At 38.0% G+C, this 16802-nt stretch overlaps 1 pseudogene; it reads left to right on the top strand.

Moving 5' to 3' along the window:
- The first annotated feature begins 464 nt into the window (after nt 1-464).
- The window catches only part of LOC127491465 (MSL complex subunit 3-like), an 85698-nt pseudogene continuing 69360 nt past the window's right edge, over nt 465-16802 (top strand).

Genomic DNA, 16802 nt, shown 5'->3' with positions numbered 1-16802 from the left:
TTTTTATAGTCTCATTATATTTTCAAAATAATTCCTAAACAAATGACATGTTAGAATTTTAGGTTCATGGCTTAATAAAAGTATTATATATAATGAATAAAAATAAACTAAAAAGTATGTTGGACCTAAAAAATGACACATGAAGCTAACAAAATGTCTCAGTAATGAGTTCTACAAAGTTTTATAAGACGAGCACATGGTTAGATGATATTTGAAACAGTTCTAGATTGCTGCTGTTGTGTAAATGTATCTGCCTCCTCTGACACTTGTTGAAATTTAATCCCCATTATGAGATATTAAGAAGTGGGACCAAGGTGGGATGTTATCATGACTGGGTTAACCTATGCATGTGAACGTTGGGTTAACAGATTATCTTGAGAACAGACCAGCGACAGAAGCTCCATAGTGACTGGTGCCCTCCACCTGCAAGACGATGTCTTGACCAGCAAGAAAGCCATCACCAGATGTGGCCTCTCAAACCTGGACCACCGTCACAAGCCAGGGTAAGTCTTTTTCCTGTGTACTTTGCCCAGTCTGTTGTGTTGTTAGCAACAGAAAACACACGAAGCAAATGCCAATTCTGTTAATTTCATTCACAATTTCCATAGTATAAATCTGTGTTATTTTCTTATTTGGACTGATGGCATATGAGTCTGGCATTGTCCAAGTCTGTGGGGGTGGTTTTATGAACCCAAATTCCAAATTTATAATTTATGATTGAAAACCGAATTCCAGGCTGGTCTTGTTGGGTACTGGGTAAAGGCCACCACCTGTGGCATCCCATATAAGTGCTAGTTTGTGTCCCAGCTATATGACTTCTGATCTAGCTCCTATTAATGGCCTGGAAATATCAGTGGAAAAGGGCCCAAATTTTGGGCCCTTGCCACCCAAGTGGGAGGTCTAGATGAAGTTCATGGCTCCTGGCTTTGGCCTGGCCCAGACCTGTCCATTGTGACCATCTGGGGAGTGAATCAACAGATGAGATCTCTCTCTCTATAATTTCAATTTCCAAAATAAATAAATCTTTAAAAAAGGAGAAACAGAATTCCACCTCCAACAGGAAAATAAAATATAATCAAAACATAACATGCATAAGATAATATCAGATACAGTGGGTCAGCACCTGATACCTACTACTGCTACTATCATTCTGTAAGGAAGAGAGAGAATGGAATGAAACAGAAATGATAGAAGTTAATGGAATGAACATGAGTTTTTCTTACTCATGTATGCCAAATATGAACTTGGGACACTAGGGTCTTAAAATAAGTTTAGAAATGACACGCAATCATTGCTTGTGTTGGAATTCTAGGCACTGTTCCTTTGGTACTTTGAACATAATACCTCTCATCACAACTTACATTATAAATAACTGGGGAGGGAGAAGTGATTGTGTGGATAGTTAGGAAAAGATTGGGTTTAGTGATAGGTAAAAAAAGCAAGGTAAGCAAAGTGAGCATTTGAATCTGTCCCACAACCAAGAAGATGCCTGTAACACAGCTTCAACTACCAGACAATCTATGACATAGAAGGGGGCTTTTTCTGGGTCAAGGAGAGAGGCCATGGTTGAAAAATGACAATTGGAAAATAGAACAACTCCATAGATGTGAATATGGAAAAGAATAAATTAATTTCTTTGACATTAGGTGAAATATTACTTGTGATAATTTTGCTGCAATTATTCAGAGAGAGGTGAAAATCAATCTATAAATAAAGAAAATATATCATTGACCTATGAACAGAAATAATTACTCCTGATAAAGGCTTTTTCAATATAATTTAGTAGCAGACTAAATATCTAGATATAGGAAGTTCCTACATAGCTTCTTTATAAAGTAATCATAGAAATTGCCAATATATTAGAGTCAAGTGCCTTTTCTTTAATTATCTTTGTTTTTGACAGGCATAGTTAGATAGTGAGAGACAGAGAGAAAGGTCTTACTTTTCCATTGGTTCACCCCTCAAACTGGCCGCTAAATGCCGGCACACTGCGCCGATCCAAAGCCAGGAGCCAGGTGCTTCCTCCTGGTCTCCCATGAGAGTGCAGGGCCCAAGCACTTGGGCCATCCTCCACTGCCTTCCCGGGCCACCGCAGAGAGCTGGACTGGAAGAGGAGCAATCAGGACAGAATCCAGCACCCCAACCGGGACTAGAACCCAGGGTGCCTGCACTACAGGCAGAGAATAATCCTAGTGAACCACGGCAGCAGCCTATTTAATTATCTTTAGATAATAATTGTTTTGGAACAATATTGTTATCAGTTTCCAACTGCTTAAGATAAAAGTTTGGATGATTGCTTACAGCTGGAACAAAATCTCTCTTTATAAGGAAAAATCACCTTCTGAATCCTTGAAAACCAAAATGTTTTCTTCTTCATTAGTATTTCAGTGTGCATGTCAGTAATTATCTTTTCCAAACATATCAGATTCAACTTTGTATTTAGAGCTGCTTACTCACATATTTCACATTTTTTACTTGGATTTTCCAAAAAAGAAATCCTGACTCCTAAACCTTAATTGTGGTGAAGTCTGAGAGCTGTTATTTTTATGTTTAACTGTGCACAGGCTCATGGAATATGTGAAATAAAGCAAGCTCCCACATGCAGTGTGCTAGACAGGTCTCCAGATGGCCTTGGGTTGACACCAGTTCTTCATTTCTCACTTCAGCTTTCAAGAATAACCATTAATTTTGCTGAGAAAAAATGAGATGGGGGAGGAAACTGGGACCATAGCTGCCTGCTTCTGTCTCAGTTCCCTTACAAACAGGTTGTCCTTCAACACTTCAAGTGCATACTCACGTGGCCCTGGGGTTCTGGAGCTCTCAAGTGGGAAATACACAGTGGAGGTCCTGTCATTCCTAGACAGCTGTCCTGAACCTCACTGGCCGGGCTTGCTCTCTGCCCTAGGCATCTGTTGTCCCTTGCTGTTTATCCATGAGTACTACACCTGCTTTATGCAACTTGTGTGCATGAGATTTCTGTGCCAAAAGGCTCAGACACTGGAAACCAAGGCACAGTGAGCCTGTCTCACACAAAGTCTGTTTGTTTGTTTTTTTTTTGAAAGATGTACATAGGGAAGCATAGCCCTGGAGAGCCTGATCATCTATGTGGACCCTGAGTGATCAGAAACATGAATTTCCCATTCTGCCAGTCCACTCTCTAGCCCTTCAAGCTTGTCATGTGGAGGTGTGTTTAACAACTTTACCAGATCCATCTAAGCACATGACGTTGAACACAGGTAACTTGAAAGAATATGCCTAAAACATGCAACTTACTTTGTGCCTGTGGACAGCACACACCAAGTCAGTTGTCCACAATCACAGTTTACATGTCTCTTAAATGGATACTTTTAAGGTTGGAGAATTCTGGTTTAATTTAATTTAATCGAAGGGCAAAGAGACAGATGGGGGTAGGGAGGAGCCGAGAGAGAGCTCCCATTATCTAGTTTACTCCCAGTGCTGGCAAAGGTCTGGAGGAGCCAGGACCAAAGCCAGAGGCAAAAACTAAATCCAGGTCTTCCACACAGATGAAAGGAACCCAGCTACTTGAGCTGTTACCTGGTGCTACCAGGGTTCTGCTTTGGTAAATGGCTGGAATCAGCTATCAAATCCTGACTGGCAGATATGGAACTCTGGCACATAAACTGGCATTTCAATCCATGAGAACAAATACCCACTCCAGGAAGGTTATTGTGAAGGAATCCGTGGGAGGATTTCATTTTTACTTTACATTATTTTGTTTAATAGCTTTTGACTATGACATTAATTTTGAAATTAAATCAAAGTAAACAAGAAAATGGAACAGTGTTTCTTGGAGCTATTTATGCAGTATTCCTTAAAACTAGGAAGAGACAATTATTTTCCAATTCTTCATACATAAGTTAATGACTTCAATTTATGCAAGTTCACCATTTATACTCAAACCAAAAGTTAGATGGTTATGCTATATAACAAACAGTAGGTATAGAAGGTTTACAGTCACATTTGTGGACTTGATTATTATTTTTTAAAAAAAATTAATTTGAGTGAAAGATAAATAGAATAAAAAACAGGTAAAGACAGCAGAAAATTCACTGGTTTACTCCTGAAATTCTGGCAATGGCCAAGACTGGCCTAGCCACAAACTGGGAGTTGAGAACTCTGTCCAGTTCTCCCTCATGAGTGGCCTGAATCCAGTCACTTGAATCATTTGACTTGCAGGTCTGCATTATCAGGAAGTTGGAATCAGGAGCTGGAGTTGGAAATTGAACCTAAGCACTACAATGTAAGTCACAGGGGTCTTAACAATAAGGCTAAAGGGTCACTCAGTTTTACGAACTTTCTCCCTAACATCTCCGAAGTTTTCTTTGGATTAGTCCGTAACATGTATAACTTCTACCTCTCTAAGGGACTCCATTTAAATTTTTGCAGTTCACCAAAGTTGTTCACATCCAAACTTTCTTGGTTTACATTGCAATGTGGTTTACTGAATTTGTACAGTGGTAGATCCAGCATTGTAACTGAGGTATACATGTTCATCATTCCAAATGTTCCCTGTGCCGCTTTACAATTAGCCCCATGACCTATTCCCATCACTAATCAAATCAGGGCTGGGCAATCACTGTCTAGGTTTCAGTTTCTGTATTTTTCCTCTTCCAGAAAGTCATGTGGCTACACACTGCATAAGCATTTATGTCTACATTGACTGGACTGTTGTGGATATGTGGGCTTGATGTTGCATATGCCAGTGATTTGTTTTATTTGAGTTAACACTCAAAGTATGCATAGGCCACAATATCTTTTAGTCCAAATCCAATTTATTGAGTATTTGGGCTGTTTTAAAGTTGAGGGTTGCTCTGAATGAAGCTTGTAAGTATATCACCAGCTGTTCTGTGAACTTATGTCTTCTTGTCCCCTGAGTTAATAACCAGAAGTGGTATCTCAGGGTCTTAGGGTATGTATTAATTAATAAGACACTGCAAAGGCTTTTTCCATGATTGCATTGCTTGGCATTCCAGCCAGCAATTTATGACATTTCTACAAGTTCTGAATCCATGAGATCATATTAATCTATCTGTTTTTTAAAATAATAGCTATTATGGTAGTATGTCATGATAACTTACTGTGATTTTTAAAAATTTATTTATTTATTTGAAAGAGTTACACAGAGAGAGAAGGAGAGGAAAAGGTGGGGGGAGGTTTCCCCTCCACTGGTTCACTCACCCATTGGCTGCAACAGCAAAGCTGTGCCAGTCTGAAGCCAGGAGCCATTAGCTTCCTCTGGGTTTCCCTCTAGGGCACAAGGTCCCAAGGACTTGGGCCAACTTCCACTGCTTTCTCAGGCCACAGCAGAGAGCTGGATTGGAAATGGAGCAGCCATATGGGATGCTGGCACTGCAGGTGGTGGCTACACATGCTATGCCACAACTGGCCCCCTTATTGTGATTTTAATTAAGATGTTCAACAGGTATTTATATTCTTAGTTCTAAATCTTCTCTTCTTTGATGAGTTACCTATTCACGTGAGTTATCTAATTTTTAATTGGATGATCTCTATGTTATGTTTTCCATTTATTGCAGATAAAAGATCATTACCAAAAGCATAATTGAGAATTACGTTTTCTGTAATTCTATGACATGGCTCTCTTAATTATGTTTCAAGATGAACAAAAGCATTGAATTTTGACAACTTCATTTATTAGTGTGTGTTTCATTATTGATTCATTGTTCATGATTTTTCTGTCATATTGAAAAATAAACTGCCCTCTAACCCAATTGTAAAATTATTTTTCTTTCTTATTACTTCCTAAGGAAACTTTATAGTGTTTGGCTTTCCATTTAGGTCTGTCATCCATTTAATATTGGATATTATATACAGTCAAGATATGAGGTGAAGTTACTTTTATGTTAATTTTAATTGAACTAGCACGATTTGTTTAGAAGACTTCATTTAATTTATTTTGAAAAATTGGTACTTTTAACTTTGTAAAAATTAGCTGAATATGTATTGTGAGTCTACATCTGAAGTCTATTAATTAGTTTCTATTAAAGTAGTTTTATTAATCCACATGTCTATTTTTTGGCAGTTCTATGCTAACTTGATTATTTTAGTTTTAGAAATTTATTAAAAGATGGTAGGCTAATGTAGATTCTCTATATAACGATACAAACTTTAAATCAGCTTATTAATGTCTTCAAAAACTCTGCTGTTGGGGCTGGGGCTTTGGCATACTGGGTTAAGCCTCAGCCTAAAATGTTAGCATCCCATATGGGCACCAGTTCAAGTCCCATGTCCTCCACTTCCTATCTGCCTCACTGATAAGGAATCTGGGAAAGCAGTAGAAGATGGCTCGATTACTAGGGTCCCAAAATCCATGTGGGAAACCCTGAAGAAGCTCCTGGCTTAGGCCTAGCCCAGCCCCAGCCATTGCACTATTTCGGGAGTGAACCAGCAGATGGAAGACTCTCTCTCTCTCTGTCTCTCTGTCTCTCCTTCTTTTTGTATCTCTGCTTTTTGAATAAATGAAATTTAAAAAAATCTGCTGTTGTTTTGATTGTGATTGCACTGAATATAGATATTTATTGAGAAAATTGCTTCTTTAACAATGTAGATTTTCAGCCCATAAACACAGGACCAATATTTGTCTATCTGGGTATACTTAAATTACTTTCATCAATCTTTTGTAATTTGATAAATATAATTATTTCAAATATTTTCTTTGTTTTCACTACTAAGATTATTAGTGCTATCATCAATGTTATTTTTTCTATTACTTTTCAATTGTTATTGCCAATATTTAGATATACACTGGGTATTTATATTGATCTTTTATCCTGAAAGCTGAATCAATTTACTTATTAATATTTATTGTTGTTTGAATTTCTTTTCATTTAGTCACAAAACACATTTTGGCATGTTTCTATATTGTATTATTAAGATTTAACTGCTTAGAATATTTAGAGGTTGTTCTTTTTTTCATATTTGTTTTTCATCAGATGTAATTCATCTGGATTAGTTTTGAAATTAATTATTTCAACTTCTTTGCTGTGTAAACCCAAATAAGGCAAACATCTTTCCTAAATGGACATTATAAGCTGTGTCATATTTGACTTGATGGATTGATGTATCCTTGTGATCAAGGATTAAGCTATTTATTGCTCTTGTAAAGAAAGAAAGCTATTAAATAGACCATAACTACAATGTTATGTAATGAAGGTCAGGATCTCTAACTTGTACTCAGCAATTAGTTATGTGACCTTGAACAAGTCACTTCATCTTTTTTATTTCAAGTCATTATCTATATAGCAAGGACACCAGTTACCTCCTTGGGTTCTAGGTGGCAGGGACCCAAGTTCTTGGGCCATCTTTTGCTGCTTTCCCAAGTGAATTAATGGAGAGCTGGATCAGAAGCAAAGAAGCAGGGACTTGAAAAGTCATCTTGATATGAGTTAGCAGTTTAACAAAAGGCAGCAAGACGTGCTGCTCCACAGTGTCAGTCCTATGGCTCAGAAAGTTCTACCTTACTGGTGCTAACAGCTGAATAATCTTTAGTCTTATATTTCTAGCACCTGAAATATTATAAGCTGAGTTAAACTTCTCAAGTTTGCTTTGCATAATTTCTTTATCAAACTGAGGTATTGAATAAATCTTAAGGAAAATTTGTATTTTTGACATATAAATATTTTTGTATAATGTAAAGTAAAAAATAGGGAGAATCAAAATTTCTGAGGTCTGCCCTTTATTTGGCTGCAACTGATTTGCTGGGTGGCCCCAAGGCAAGCTGATCAAGTTACTATTTTGTAGATCTTGCCAAGTATTGTCAGGATTTTGGAGGAGATAATGAAACCCTAAGTGTAAAATGTTCTACAAAAGAAAGGTCAAAGACAAGCATATGTGCAACACATTTTCTTTCTTAATGAGCAGTTGGACACTTGGTAGGAATTGCCAGAACTACTTTTGAAGGGCCACTTTGCATTGGAGGAATCAACTGAGAAGTGGCAATATTTAGTAAGATCGTTGCACCATTACTTGAGTGTTTTGTATTTACAAATAAAGGTTGAATCATTTGTATTACAAATAAAACATGAATAATGTTCAGAGTAATACTAATAGAAATAGCTCATAAAATTTTATTGATATGTATTACAAAAATCAGAGACTGAGGAATGAGAAGAGCTAGGTTTAAACTAAAAGTTACCATTCATTGGCTTGGTGAATCAAGTTTTTCTGACCTTCTTACTCAGCTGACAGGGTGGTAGAGTTTTAAAACAGTAGTTTTCCAAGAGGAAACGTAGCTTTACCATCTCTTCAATTCAAGGCAGACTGAGAAGTGGCTCCTTCAAGCACAAATCACCATTCGCCTTTGAATCTCCTCTGAAAAGGTCTCTACTTTTCTCCCTTGCTGCTTGTAATACAATTGTTTTTGTGAGCCTCTTCTTAACTGGCATTGTATAACAATAGTTAATGAAAAATTAACAAAATAAAATCTCACACTTAGTATAGGTCAAGAGTTGTCAATATCGAGTTAAATGAATTTATTTATGTGAAAATATTCCCCCGTAGGAAGATATGTATCATATTACCTTTTCCTCTGTTAACCTCAGCCATTCCCTCGTAGTTGTACACGTTGTACTTGTACAATAATGGCATTCTACATGCATTGTTGTATATGAATAGCATTTTTATGTAAATTAACCATCTTGTGTTGATGCTGTTGCTGTAGATTAAACCACTCAATAAACAAAACTTTAATAAAGCAAAAGCCCATTAAACTTATATTAAATGATGTATTGAACATGATGTGCAGCATTAGCAAGACTTCAATGAAAATCTTAGACAATCTCTACTGACTTTAGTCCCAGGATCAGTTGCATTTCGTCATATTCCATTTTTTTTTGACAGGCAGAGTGGACAGTGAGAGAGAGAGACAGACAGAAAGATCTTCCTTTGCCGTTGGTTCACCCTCCAATGGCCGCTGCGGCCAGCGCTGTGGCCGGCGCACTGCACTGATCCGATGGTAGGAGCCAGGTACTTATCCTGGTCTTCCATGGGGTGCAGGGCCCAAGCACTTGCGCCATTATCCACTGCACTCCCTGGCCACAGCAGAGAGCTGGCCTGGAAGAGGGGCAACCAGGACAGAATCCGGCACCCCGAGCAGGACTAGAACCCAGTGTGCTGTTGCTGCAAGGCAGAGTATTAGCCTAGTGAGCTGCAGCGCCAGCCATATTCCATTTTTTTGACACAATGAATCACAAGATGTGCAATATTTTATTTTTCTGATATTTTTTAGAAAAATTTGTGACTGCATAAAATTGAATAGACAAATGTTATGGTATATACTTTCTCTGATGTTCAGCTCTCATCAATATTCCCTCACTCTCGCTTTCATCTTTTCTTTCTTGTAATATTCTCTATAGCATATCACTCTGTCATATTTCTAAAGTTTTATTCTTAGCTAGTAATTCAATAATCCTCCCGGAAAAAGGTAGTATATAAGTCAATAGGTTAATTACTTATATGATACTGAGGGAGTCAAGATTTTTTGTAGTGATCTTACGTAATGTCACAGTGGGTGGATCCAATGCTATGAAGATTCATAAAGTAGAAAAGTTATTGTAACTGGTAGAACTATGAGTATTTACTTTAGCTCTGGTTGACATTTCTTATGATAAGCAAACTTATCTAGAAGGCAAGAGAATTTGCTGTAGAATTTCATACTGTTTAAAATTAGGGCACACTGGACAAAGAGAAATGTGTGGAGTAGATTTGGAAGACCAAATAGAGGAAATCCAGATCAGAGATAGTTTGAGGCAATAAAAGAAAGTCATTATTCATTCTTCCTTACTAAAAAGTGATTTCAGCCCTGTTTCAAACCAAAGGATACTATCAGAATTTACTGCCATATTTTAGCTGCTTATAATATTTTGTGACACCAAGAGCATATACTAGGAAAGGTTGGGAGTAGGAAAGACAGTTGGAGACTCAAAGCAAGGATGAATCAGACTCCACAAAGGGATAAAATCCTTGGCTTTACATATCCCATCAGGAGGCCCATAGTTTGTATGCTTCACCCATGAACTCCCAAAACTGACTCAGAGGTTCCTCCAGTGATTTATTCACCTCATTTTTCTCCCTACACAGTTCCCTCTGCATGCTTGCACCCAGAAATGCAAATGTAAGTCTTCACCTATGGCTCTCAAGCCCACATAGACAGGCAGCCTAACTCTGCATACCAGGGCACCATGTCAGTGAAAACTAATAGAAGTCTCAGGATCTCACACAGCTCATTTGGATCAGGGAAAGGCAAAAGACCTTATGAGTATCCCCCCAAGAGGAAACATGAGGGTAGAGTTGGCATATCCCTACAAAAAGTCAGAGAAAACTCCAAAAATCCCTAAGAAGACCGGATGGTGAAAGGTCAAAGTGTTTTTCTCAGGAAGTTCATAACTACAAGTGATGAATACTTCCTCAAAAGAAAATATAACAAATATATACATCAAAAGAATAAGAAAATAATAAATGTGGCAAACTAAAAAATATAATTCATATATTGTCCATGTCAAAGAAAAGAAATTTGAAAATTGTTTGACTAAGAATTCATAATAATACCCTAAAAGAACCTAAGAAAACTAAATGAGAGCATAGGCAACAAAGTTAGGAAGACAATGCATGAACAGAATGAGAAATACAATTCTCAAAATAGACCCAAACTGCAATTCTGGAACTAAAAATGTAATGAATTAAATGAAAAATTATGCAAAAAGGTTCAAAGAAATCTTGATTGAGCAGAAGAATTTGTAACTAAAGTCACATCATTGAATTTATCCCTCTGAGGGAGAAAAATGCGTGAAAAATTGATGAAGAAAGATTACGGAATTTACAAAACAATATCCAGAAAAAATATATATATATAAAAGAACTCTATGATGGAGGAGAATGAGAAACAAGTGAAAGTTTAATGAAAGACATAATGGCTGAAAAATATCAAATCTTGGGATAGCTATGATTGCCCAGGGATGTGAAGTATAAAAGTCCTCAGAGAATTTCAACCAAAGAGGACTTGACCAAACACATGATAGTTAAATGCCCAAAAATGAAAGACACACACACACACACACACGGTAAATTGTGTTAGATTAATGGTGGATTTTTCAAGAGAAATCTTGCAGGCTAAGAGTAGGATGATATTCCCAAAGTGCTGAAAGAAATAATCTAATACCAGTCAATGTTGTTCTTCATAAAAGAAGGAGCGATAACTACTACCTAGCTCAACAAAAGCTGAGAGAGTTCATCACCAGTAGATCTCCCTTATAAGAAAAGACAAAATGAGTGATGTTAGCTAAAATGAAAGGATGCTAGTAGCGCTTCAGTCCCTGAGTGCCGGTTGGGTTCACAAGCATGGTTGACAGTTTGTGTAGGCGACAGCAGCATAGGCCGTCCTTGATGATGGCCTGCCACCTACAACCTCAGCTTTCGCATTAAATCTCTCTTTATCCCGGGCAGCCCAGCGTCTCCTGGGCTCCAGAGGGACACCCTGCCCATCGGATCCAGATTGTTGATGTTATTGTTGGAAAAGACGAAAAAGGCAGAAAGATCCCAGAATACCTGATCCATTTTAATGGTTGGAATAGAAGCTGGGGTAGATGGGCAGTGGAAGATCATGCACTTCATGATACTCATGAAAATCACAGATTACAGCAGAAATTGGTAAGAAAAGCTGTAGTTCGCCTGAGAAGCACAGGAAGAAAGAAGAAGCGCTGCAGATTGCCTGGTATTGACTCTCTTAAAAAGTCTCCCTGTTGAAGAAAATGATGAAAACTCAGTAAGCGGTTCTTCTGGTGACAGTGCGGAAGAAAAGGATGAATAAATAAGTGAAGAAAGTGGTATTGAAGAGAAGGCTGAGAGAGAAGAACTGGAGCTGCAAACAGAGAGAAATGGAAGAAAGAACAGTAACTCTAGAAATCCCTGAAGTTCTGAAGCAGCTGGAGGATGACTGTTACTGTATTAACAGGAGGAAAGGGTTGGTGAAACTTCCATGCCAGACCAACATCATAAGTATTTTGCAATCCTATGTGAAGCATTTTGCTATCAATGCAGCCTTTTCTGCCAACGAGAAGCCTTGTCACCATCACACTATGGTGCACGCCAGCATGAATGTGCACTATATCCCAGCAGAAAAGAATGTTGACCTGTGTAAGGAGATGGTGGATGGCTTAAGGATAACCTTTGATTATATTCTCCCATTGGTTTTGCTTTATCCATATGAACAAGCTCAGTATAAAAAGGTGACTTCATCTAAATTTTTTCTTCCAATTAAGGAAAGTGCCACAAATAGGAACCAGGAGGAGCTGTCGCCTAGCCCACCTCTGTTGAATCCATTCACACCACAGTCCACAGAGAGTCAGCCAGTTGCGGGTGAACCAGCCACCCCTAAAAGGCGCAAAGCCAAGCCGGAAGCCTTACAACCTCTGAGATGATCCACGCGTCACAGCACTTACTGTGACAGGCTGTCTGAGAGCAGTGCCTCACCCAAGCGCCGACAGCTGGACATGTCCACCAGCATGCCCAAGCTGTTCCTGCACCTGGAAAAGAAGACACCTGTGCATAGCTAGCAAGGAAGGCAGTGGTGTATTTGCTGGCTTTGAAGGGTGAAGAACTAATGAAATAAATGAGGCTGTTTCTGGAAGCTTGTTCCTGACAACTACCCACCAGGTGATAAGCCACTTCCACCCTCTTACATTTATGGACACAACATTTGCTGCTCTTGTTTGCAAAACTTCCAGAAATCCTTGGAAAGATATCCTTTTCTCATAAGAATCTGAAGGCTTTACTGAAGCACTTTGATCTCTTTCTGAGATTTTTGGCAGAATACCATAATGACTTCTTCCCAGAGTCAGTTTACATTGCTGCCTGTGAGGCACACTACAGCACCAAGAACCCCAGGGCAATTTATTATTATGTTGCTGGTAACAATAAGCTTCTTCGCTTAGAGTGCAAATGCCATGATGACCCAGGGAGCTCTGGCAGAGGCAGGCCTTGTTATTTGAGTTACTGTAGTTATTTCTGTTAAGATTTACTTCTTGTGTGCCTGAACGTGCTCTGACACTGCAAACACCATCTGTGAGGGCAAGAAATGAGCAGCCATGTTAACTGCAAAAGGTTCATGAAAGTATACTTGTATTAGGCTTTTTTGGTACGTATTGCAATTAGTTGTTAGCAAAGACCAACTTTTTAGTTACTTTTTAGCATTAAAAACATTTTTGACAACTATTTTTATTCTTGGGATGAGGCTGAATAATTCTAACAAATATTAGTTTGTTTCCCCTTTGGTGATCAATACACAATTATTAAGTGCTGAAACTTAACTTAAAAGTGATCGCTGTTAAATATAAGAGGGGGAATTAGAGAGGGAAGAGATGTGCAATTTGGGACATGCTCAAGCTGACTTACCTCAAACGGTAGAGTTAGAAACATACCAGGGGATTCCAATTTAATCCCATCAAGGTGGCATGTACCAATGCCATCTCACTAGTCCCGGTGATCAATTTCTGTTCACAATTGATCATAATAATAGGACTAAGAACCAAAGGGATCACATAAACAAGACTAGTGTCTGCAAATACTAGCTGATAGAATAAAAAAGGGAGAGAATGATCCAACATGGGAAGTGAGATACACAGCAGACCCATAGAATGGCAGCTGTCCTAAACAGCACTCTGGCCTCAGAATCAGCCCTTAAGGCATGTGGATCCGGCTGAAAACCCATGAGAGTATTTCAGGCATGGAAAGCCAAGACACTCTGGGGAAAAAAAAACCTAAATGAAAGATCTCTGCAAGAGAGATCCCAGTGGAAAGAACGGGTCATCAAAGAAGGAGGTACCTTTCTCTGAAGGGAGGAGAGAACTTCCACTTTGACCATGTCCTTGTCTAAATATGATCAGAGTCGGTGAACTCAGGGGGCTTCCATAGCCTTGACAGCTCATGACAAGAGCCTAGGGTGATTACTGATGCCATAAACAAGAGTGTCAATTTGTTAAGTCAACAACAGGAATCACTGTGCACTTACTCCTCATGTAGGATCTCTGTCCTTAGTGTGCTGTACATTGAGATTTAATGCTATAACTAGTACTCAAACAGTATTTTTCACTTTATGTTTCTGTGTGGGAGCAAACTGTTGAAATCTTTACTTAATATATGCTAAACTGATCTTCTGTATATAAAGAGAATCAAAAATGAATCTTGATGTGAATGGAAGGGGAGAGGGAGTGGGAAAGGGGAGGGTAGCGGGTGGGAGGGATGTTATGGGGGGGAAGCCATTATAATCCATAAGCTGTACTTTGGAAATTTATATTCATTAAATAAAAGTTAAAAAAAATTAGTTTGTACCCGAGGCCAAAATATAATCTCAAATATTTCAGAGGGAATTGCTATTGATGGCAAATGTGCAGTTATACCTTTGCTTTGTCTTGATTGCATCTCTGGGAGACATTACTTTTGGTGACCTAAATTAAGCATTCCCATCTAGTTTGAGGTTTTATAGCCATACTTTGCTGTGTAATATTATAGTTCCCTTTCTATAACATGTTATTTTTGGTGATTAAATAAAGCATTACATTATTTGACAAAAAAGAAAGGATTCTTTCTTATATGAAAATATAAGTAAAATCAACCTTAGTATAAAGGTTAGAAGCCCAAAGTGTTAAAAATAACCCTAGCAACAATAAATTGTTACTGGATACCCTAAATGGTATGAGCCCAAAGACAATGTTGAGTGCCATAATCTTGAATGCTGAAACATCAAGAGATCAGATTCCTAATCTGGGGCTGGTGCTGTTGCATAGTGAGTAAAGCCACAGCTTGCAACACCAACATCAAATAAAGGAGCTGGTTTGAGTCCCAGCTGTTCCACTTCTGATCGAGTTCCCTGCTATTGTGCCTGGGAAAGCAGTGGAACATAGCCCAAGTGTTTGGGCCCCTGCACCCATGTGGGTGACTCAGAAGAAGCTCCTGGCTCCTGGCTTTGACCTGATTCAGCTCTGACCATTATTGCCATTTGGGGAGTGAATCAGTAGATGGAGAATATCTTTCTCTCTCTTGTCCTCTGCCTCTGCCTCTCTGTAACTCTGCATTTTGGGTAAATAAATACATTTTTAAAAATTTCTAATATTTATAATTTCAAAATATAAAATGCCAAAATATGATTGTGTAATAAAGCTTAAATATTTATTATATTTATTGATATTTTGCAAAGATAATTTATTTGATAAACATAAAAAAGATCATTTCACTGACCACTTTATACAATAAAAAATCATAATGTGTATTTGTGCAAGAATAAAAACAAATATAAATAACTATGATGGACAATCCATTTCATAAATAAATAGGGTTACATAGTTGATGGAAGTATAAATTACTATAATTATTATAAAAAAATAGTAAGATTTCCCCAAATAAAACTGCCATAGGACCCTACAATTCCATTTCTGGCACATATTCAAAAGAAATGATATCAGTACCTTAAATATATATCAACACTCTCATGTTTCATAGCAGCTTTATGCACAATAATTTATATAAGTAAACAAACTAAATGATCATCAATAGATGAGTTGGTAAAGAAAATGAGATAGACACACATGTGTGTGTGTGTAATGGAGTATCATCCATCATTCAATAGGAAGAATATGCTGCTATTTGCAGCAATATGGATAGACTCAAAGCAAATTGCAATAGGCAATGTTAGCCAAACATAAAAATACTTCATGATATCACATATTTATGGAATATAAAAAATTTTGAGCTTACAGAATCAGAACAAAATATAGTTAATAATATTGGAGAGAGGGGAAAATGAGATTTCCATCAAAAGTCACAAATTTCCAGTGATAAGAGCAATGAGAGGCCGGCACTGCAGCTCAATAGGCTAATCCTCCACCTGTGGTGCTGGCACCCTGGGTTCTAGTCCCGGTTGGGGTGCCGGTTCTGTTCCAGTTGCTCCTCTTCCAGTCCAGCTCTCTGCTGTGGCCCGGGAGTGCAGTGGAGGATGGCCCAAGTCCTTGGGACCTGCACCCGCATGGGAGACCAGGAGAAGCACCTGGCTCCTGGCTTCGGATCAGTGTGGTGCGCTGGCTGCAGCACACCGGCCGCAGCACACCGGCCGCAGCGGCCACTTGGGGGTGAATCAATGGAAAATGAAGACTTTTCTCTCTGTCTTTCTCTCTCACTGTCCACTCTGCCTGTCAAAAAAAAAAAAAAAAAAAAAAAAAAAAAAAAAAAAAAAAGAGCAATGAGACTGGGAAATCTAATGCATAGCGTGGTAGCTATAGTTAACATTAATGTAGTTTATACTTGAAATTTGTTAAGAGAGATTGTAACTATTATCACAGAAACAAAGAGGAGTGACTATGTGAGGTAATGAATATGTTAATTACTTTGACTCTGGTAATGATTTTGCTATGCATACATAAATCATCACATCCTACATTTTACATATATACAATGTTTACTTGTCAATCATGTATGATTAAAGCTTGGAAAATTAATATTCTAATGTGACTTTGAGGGGCTAGTCATACTTTAATTTTTAAATATTTGTTTTTTCACTCTATGTTGTGCATATTTTTTCAGCTGGAGAAAAAATGTGAGGTGGATATGGATGTGAGCTATTATGCATGCATTTATAGAAACACAAGCTAGACCTCTCAGTGTTATGTAGGTGAATCGTTACATGAAAGGTTCATGAACAAATATGTCAGAAAAATTTAGAATAGTAATAATTCATTGAAGAAAATTGATGTGTGTGCGTATGAGTGTATTTGAAATGT

Source organism: Oryctolagus cuniculus, chromosome 19 (assembly GCF_051225735.1).
Source record: "Oryctolagus cuniculus isolate XC-2025 breed Fujian yellow rabbit chromosome 19, ASM5122573v1, whole genome shotgun sequence".
Lineage (NCBI taxonomy): Eukaryota > Metazoa > Chordata > Mammalia > Lagomorpha > Leporidae > Oryctolagus > Oryctolagus cuniculus.
Note: the sequence above shows the minus strand (reverse complement) of the source record. Positions and strands in the feature narration are given on the sequence as shown.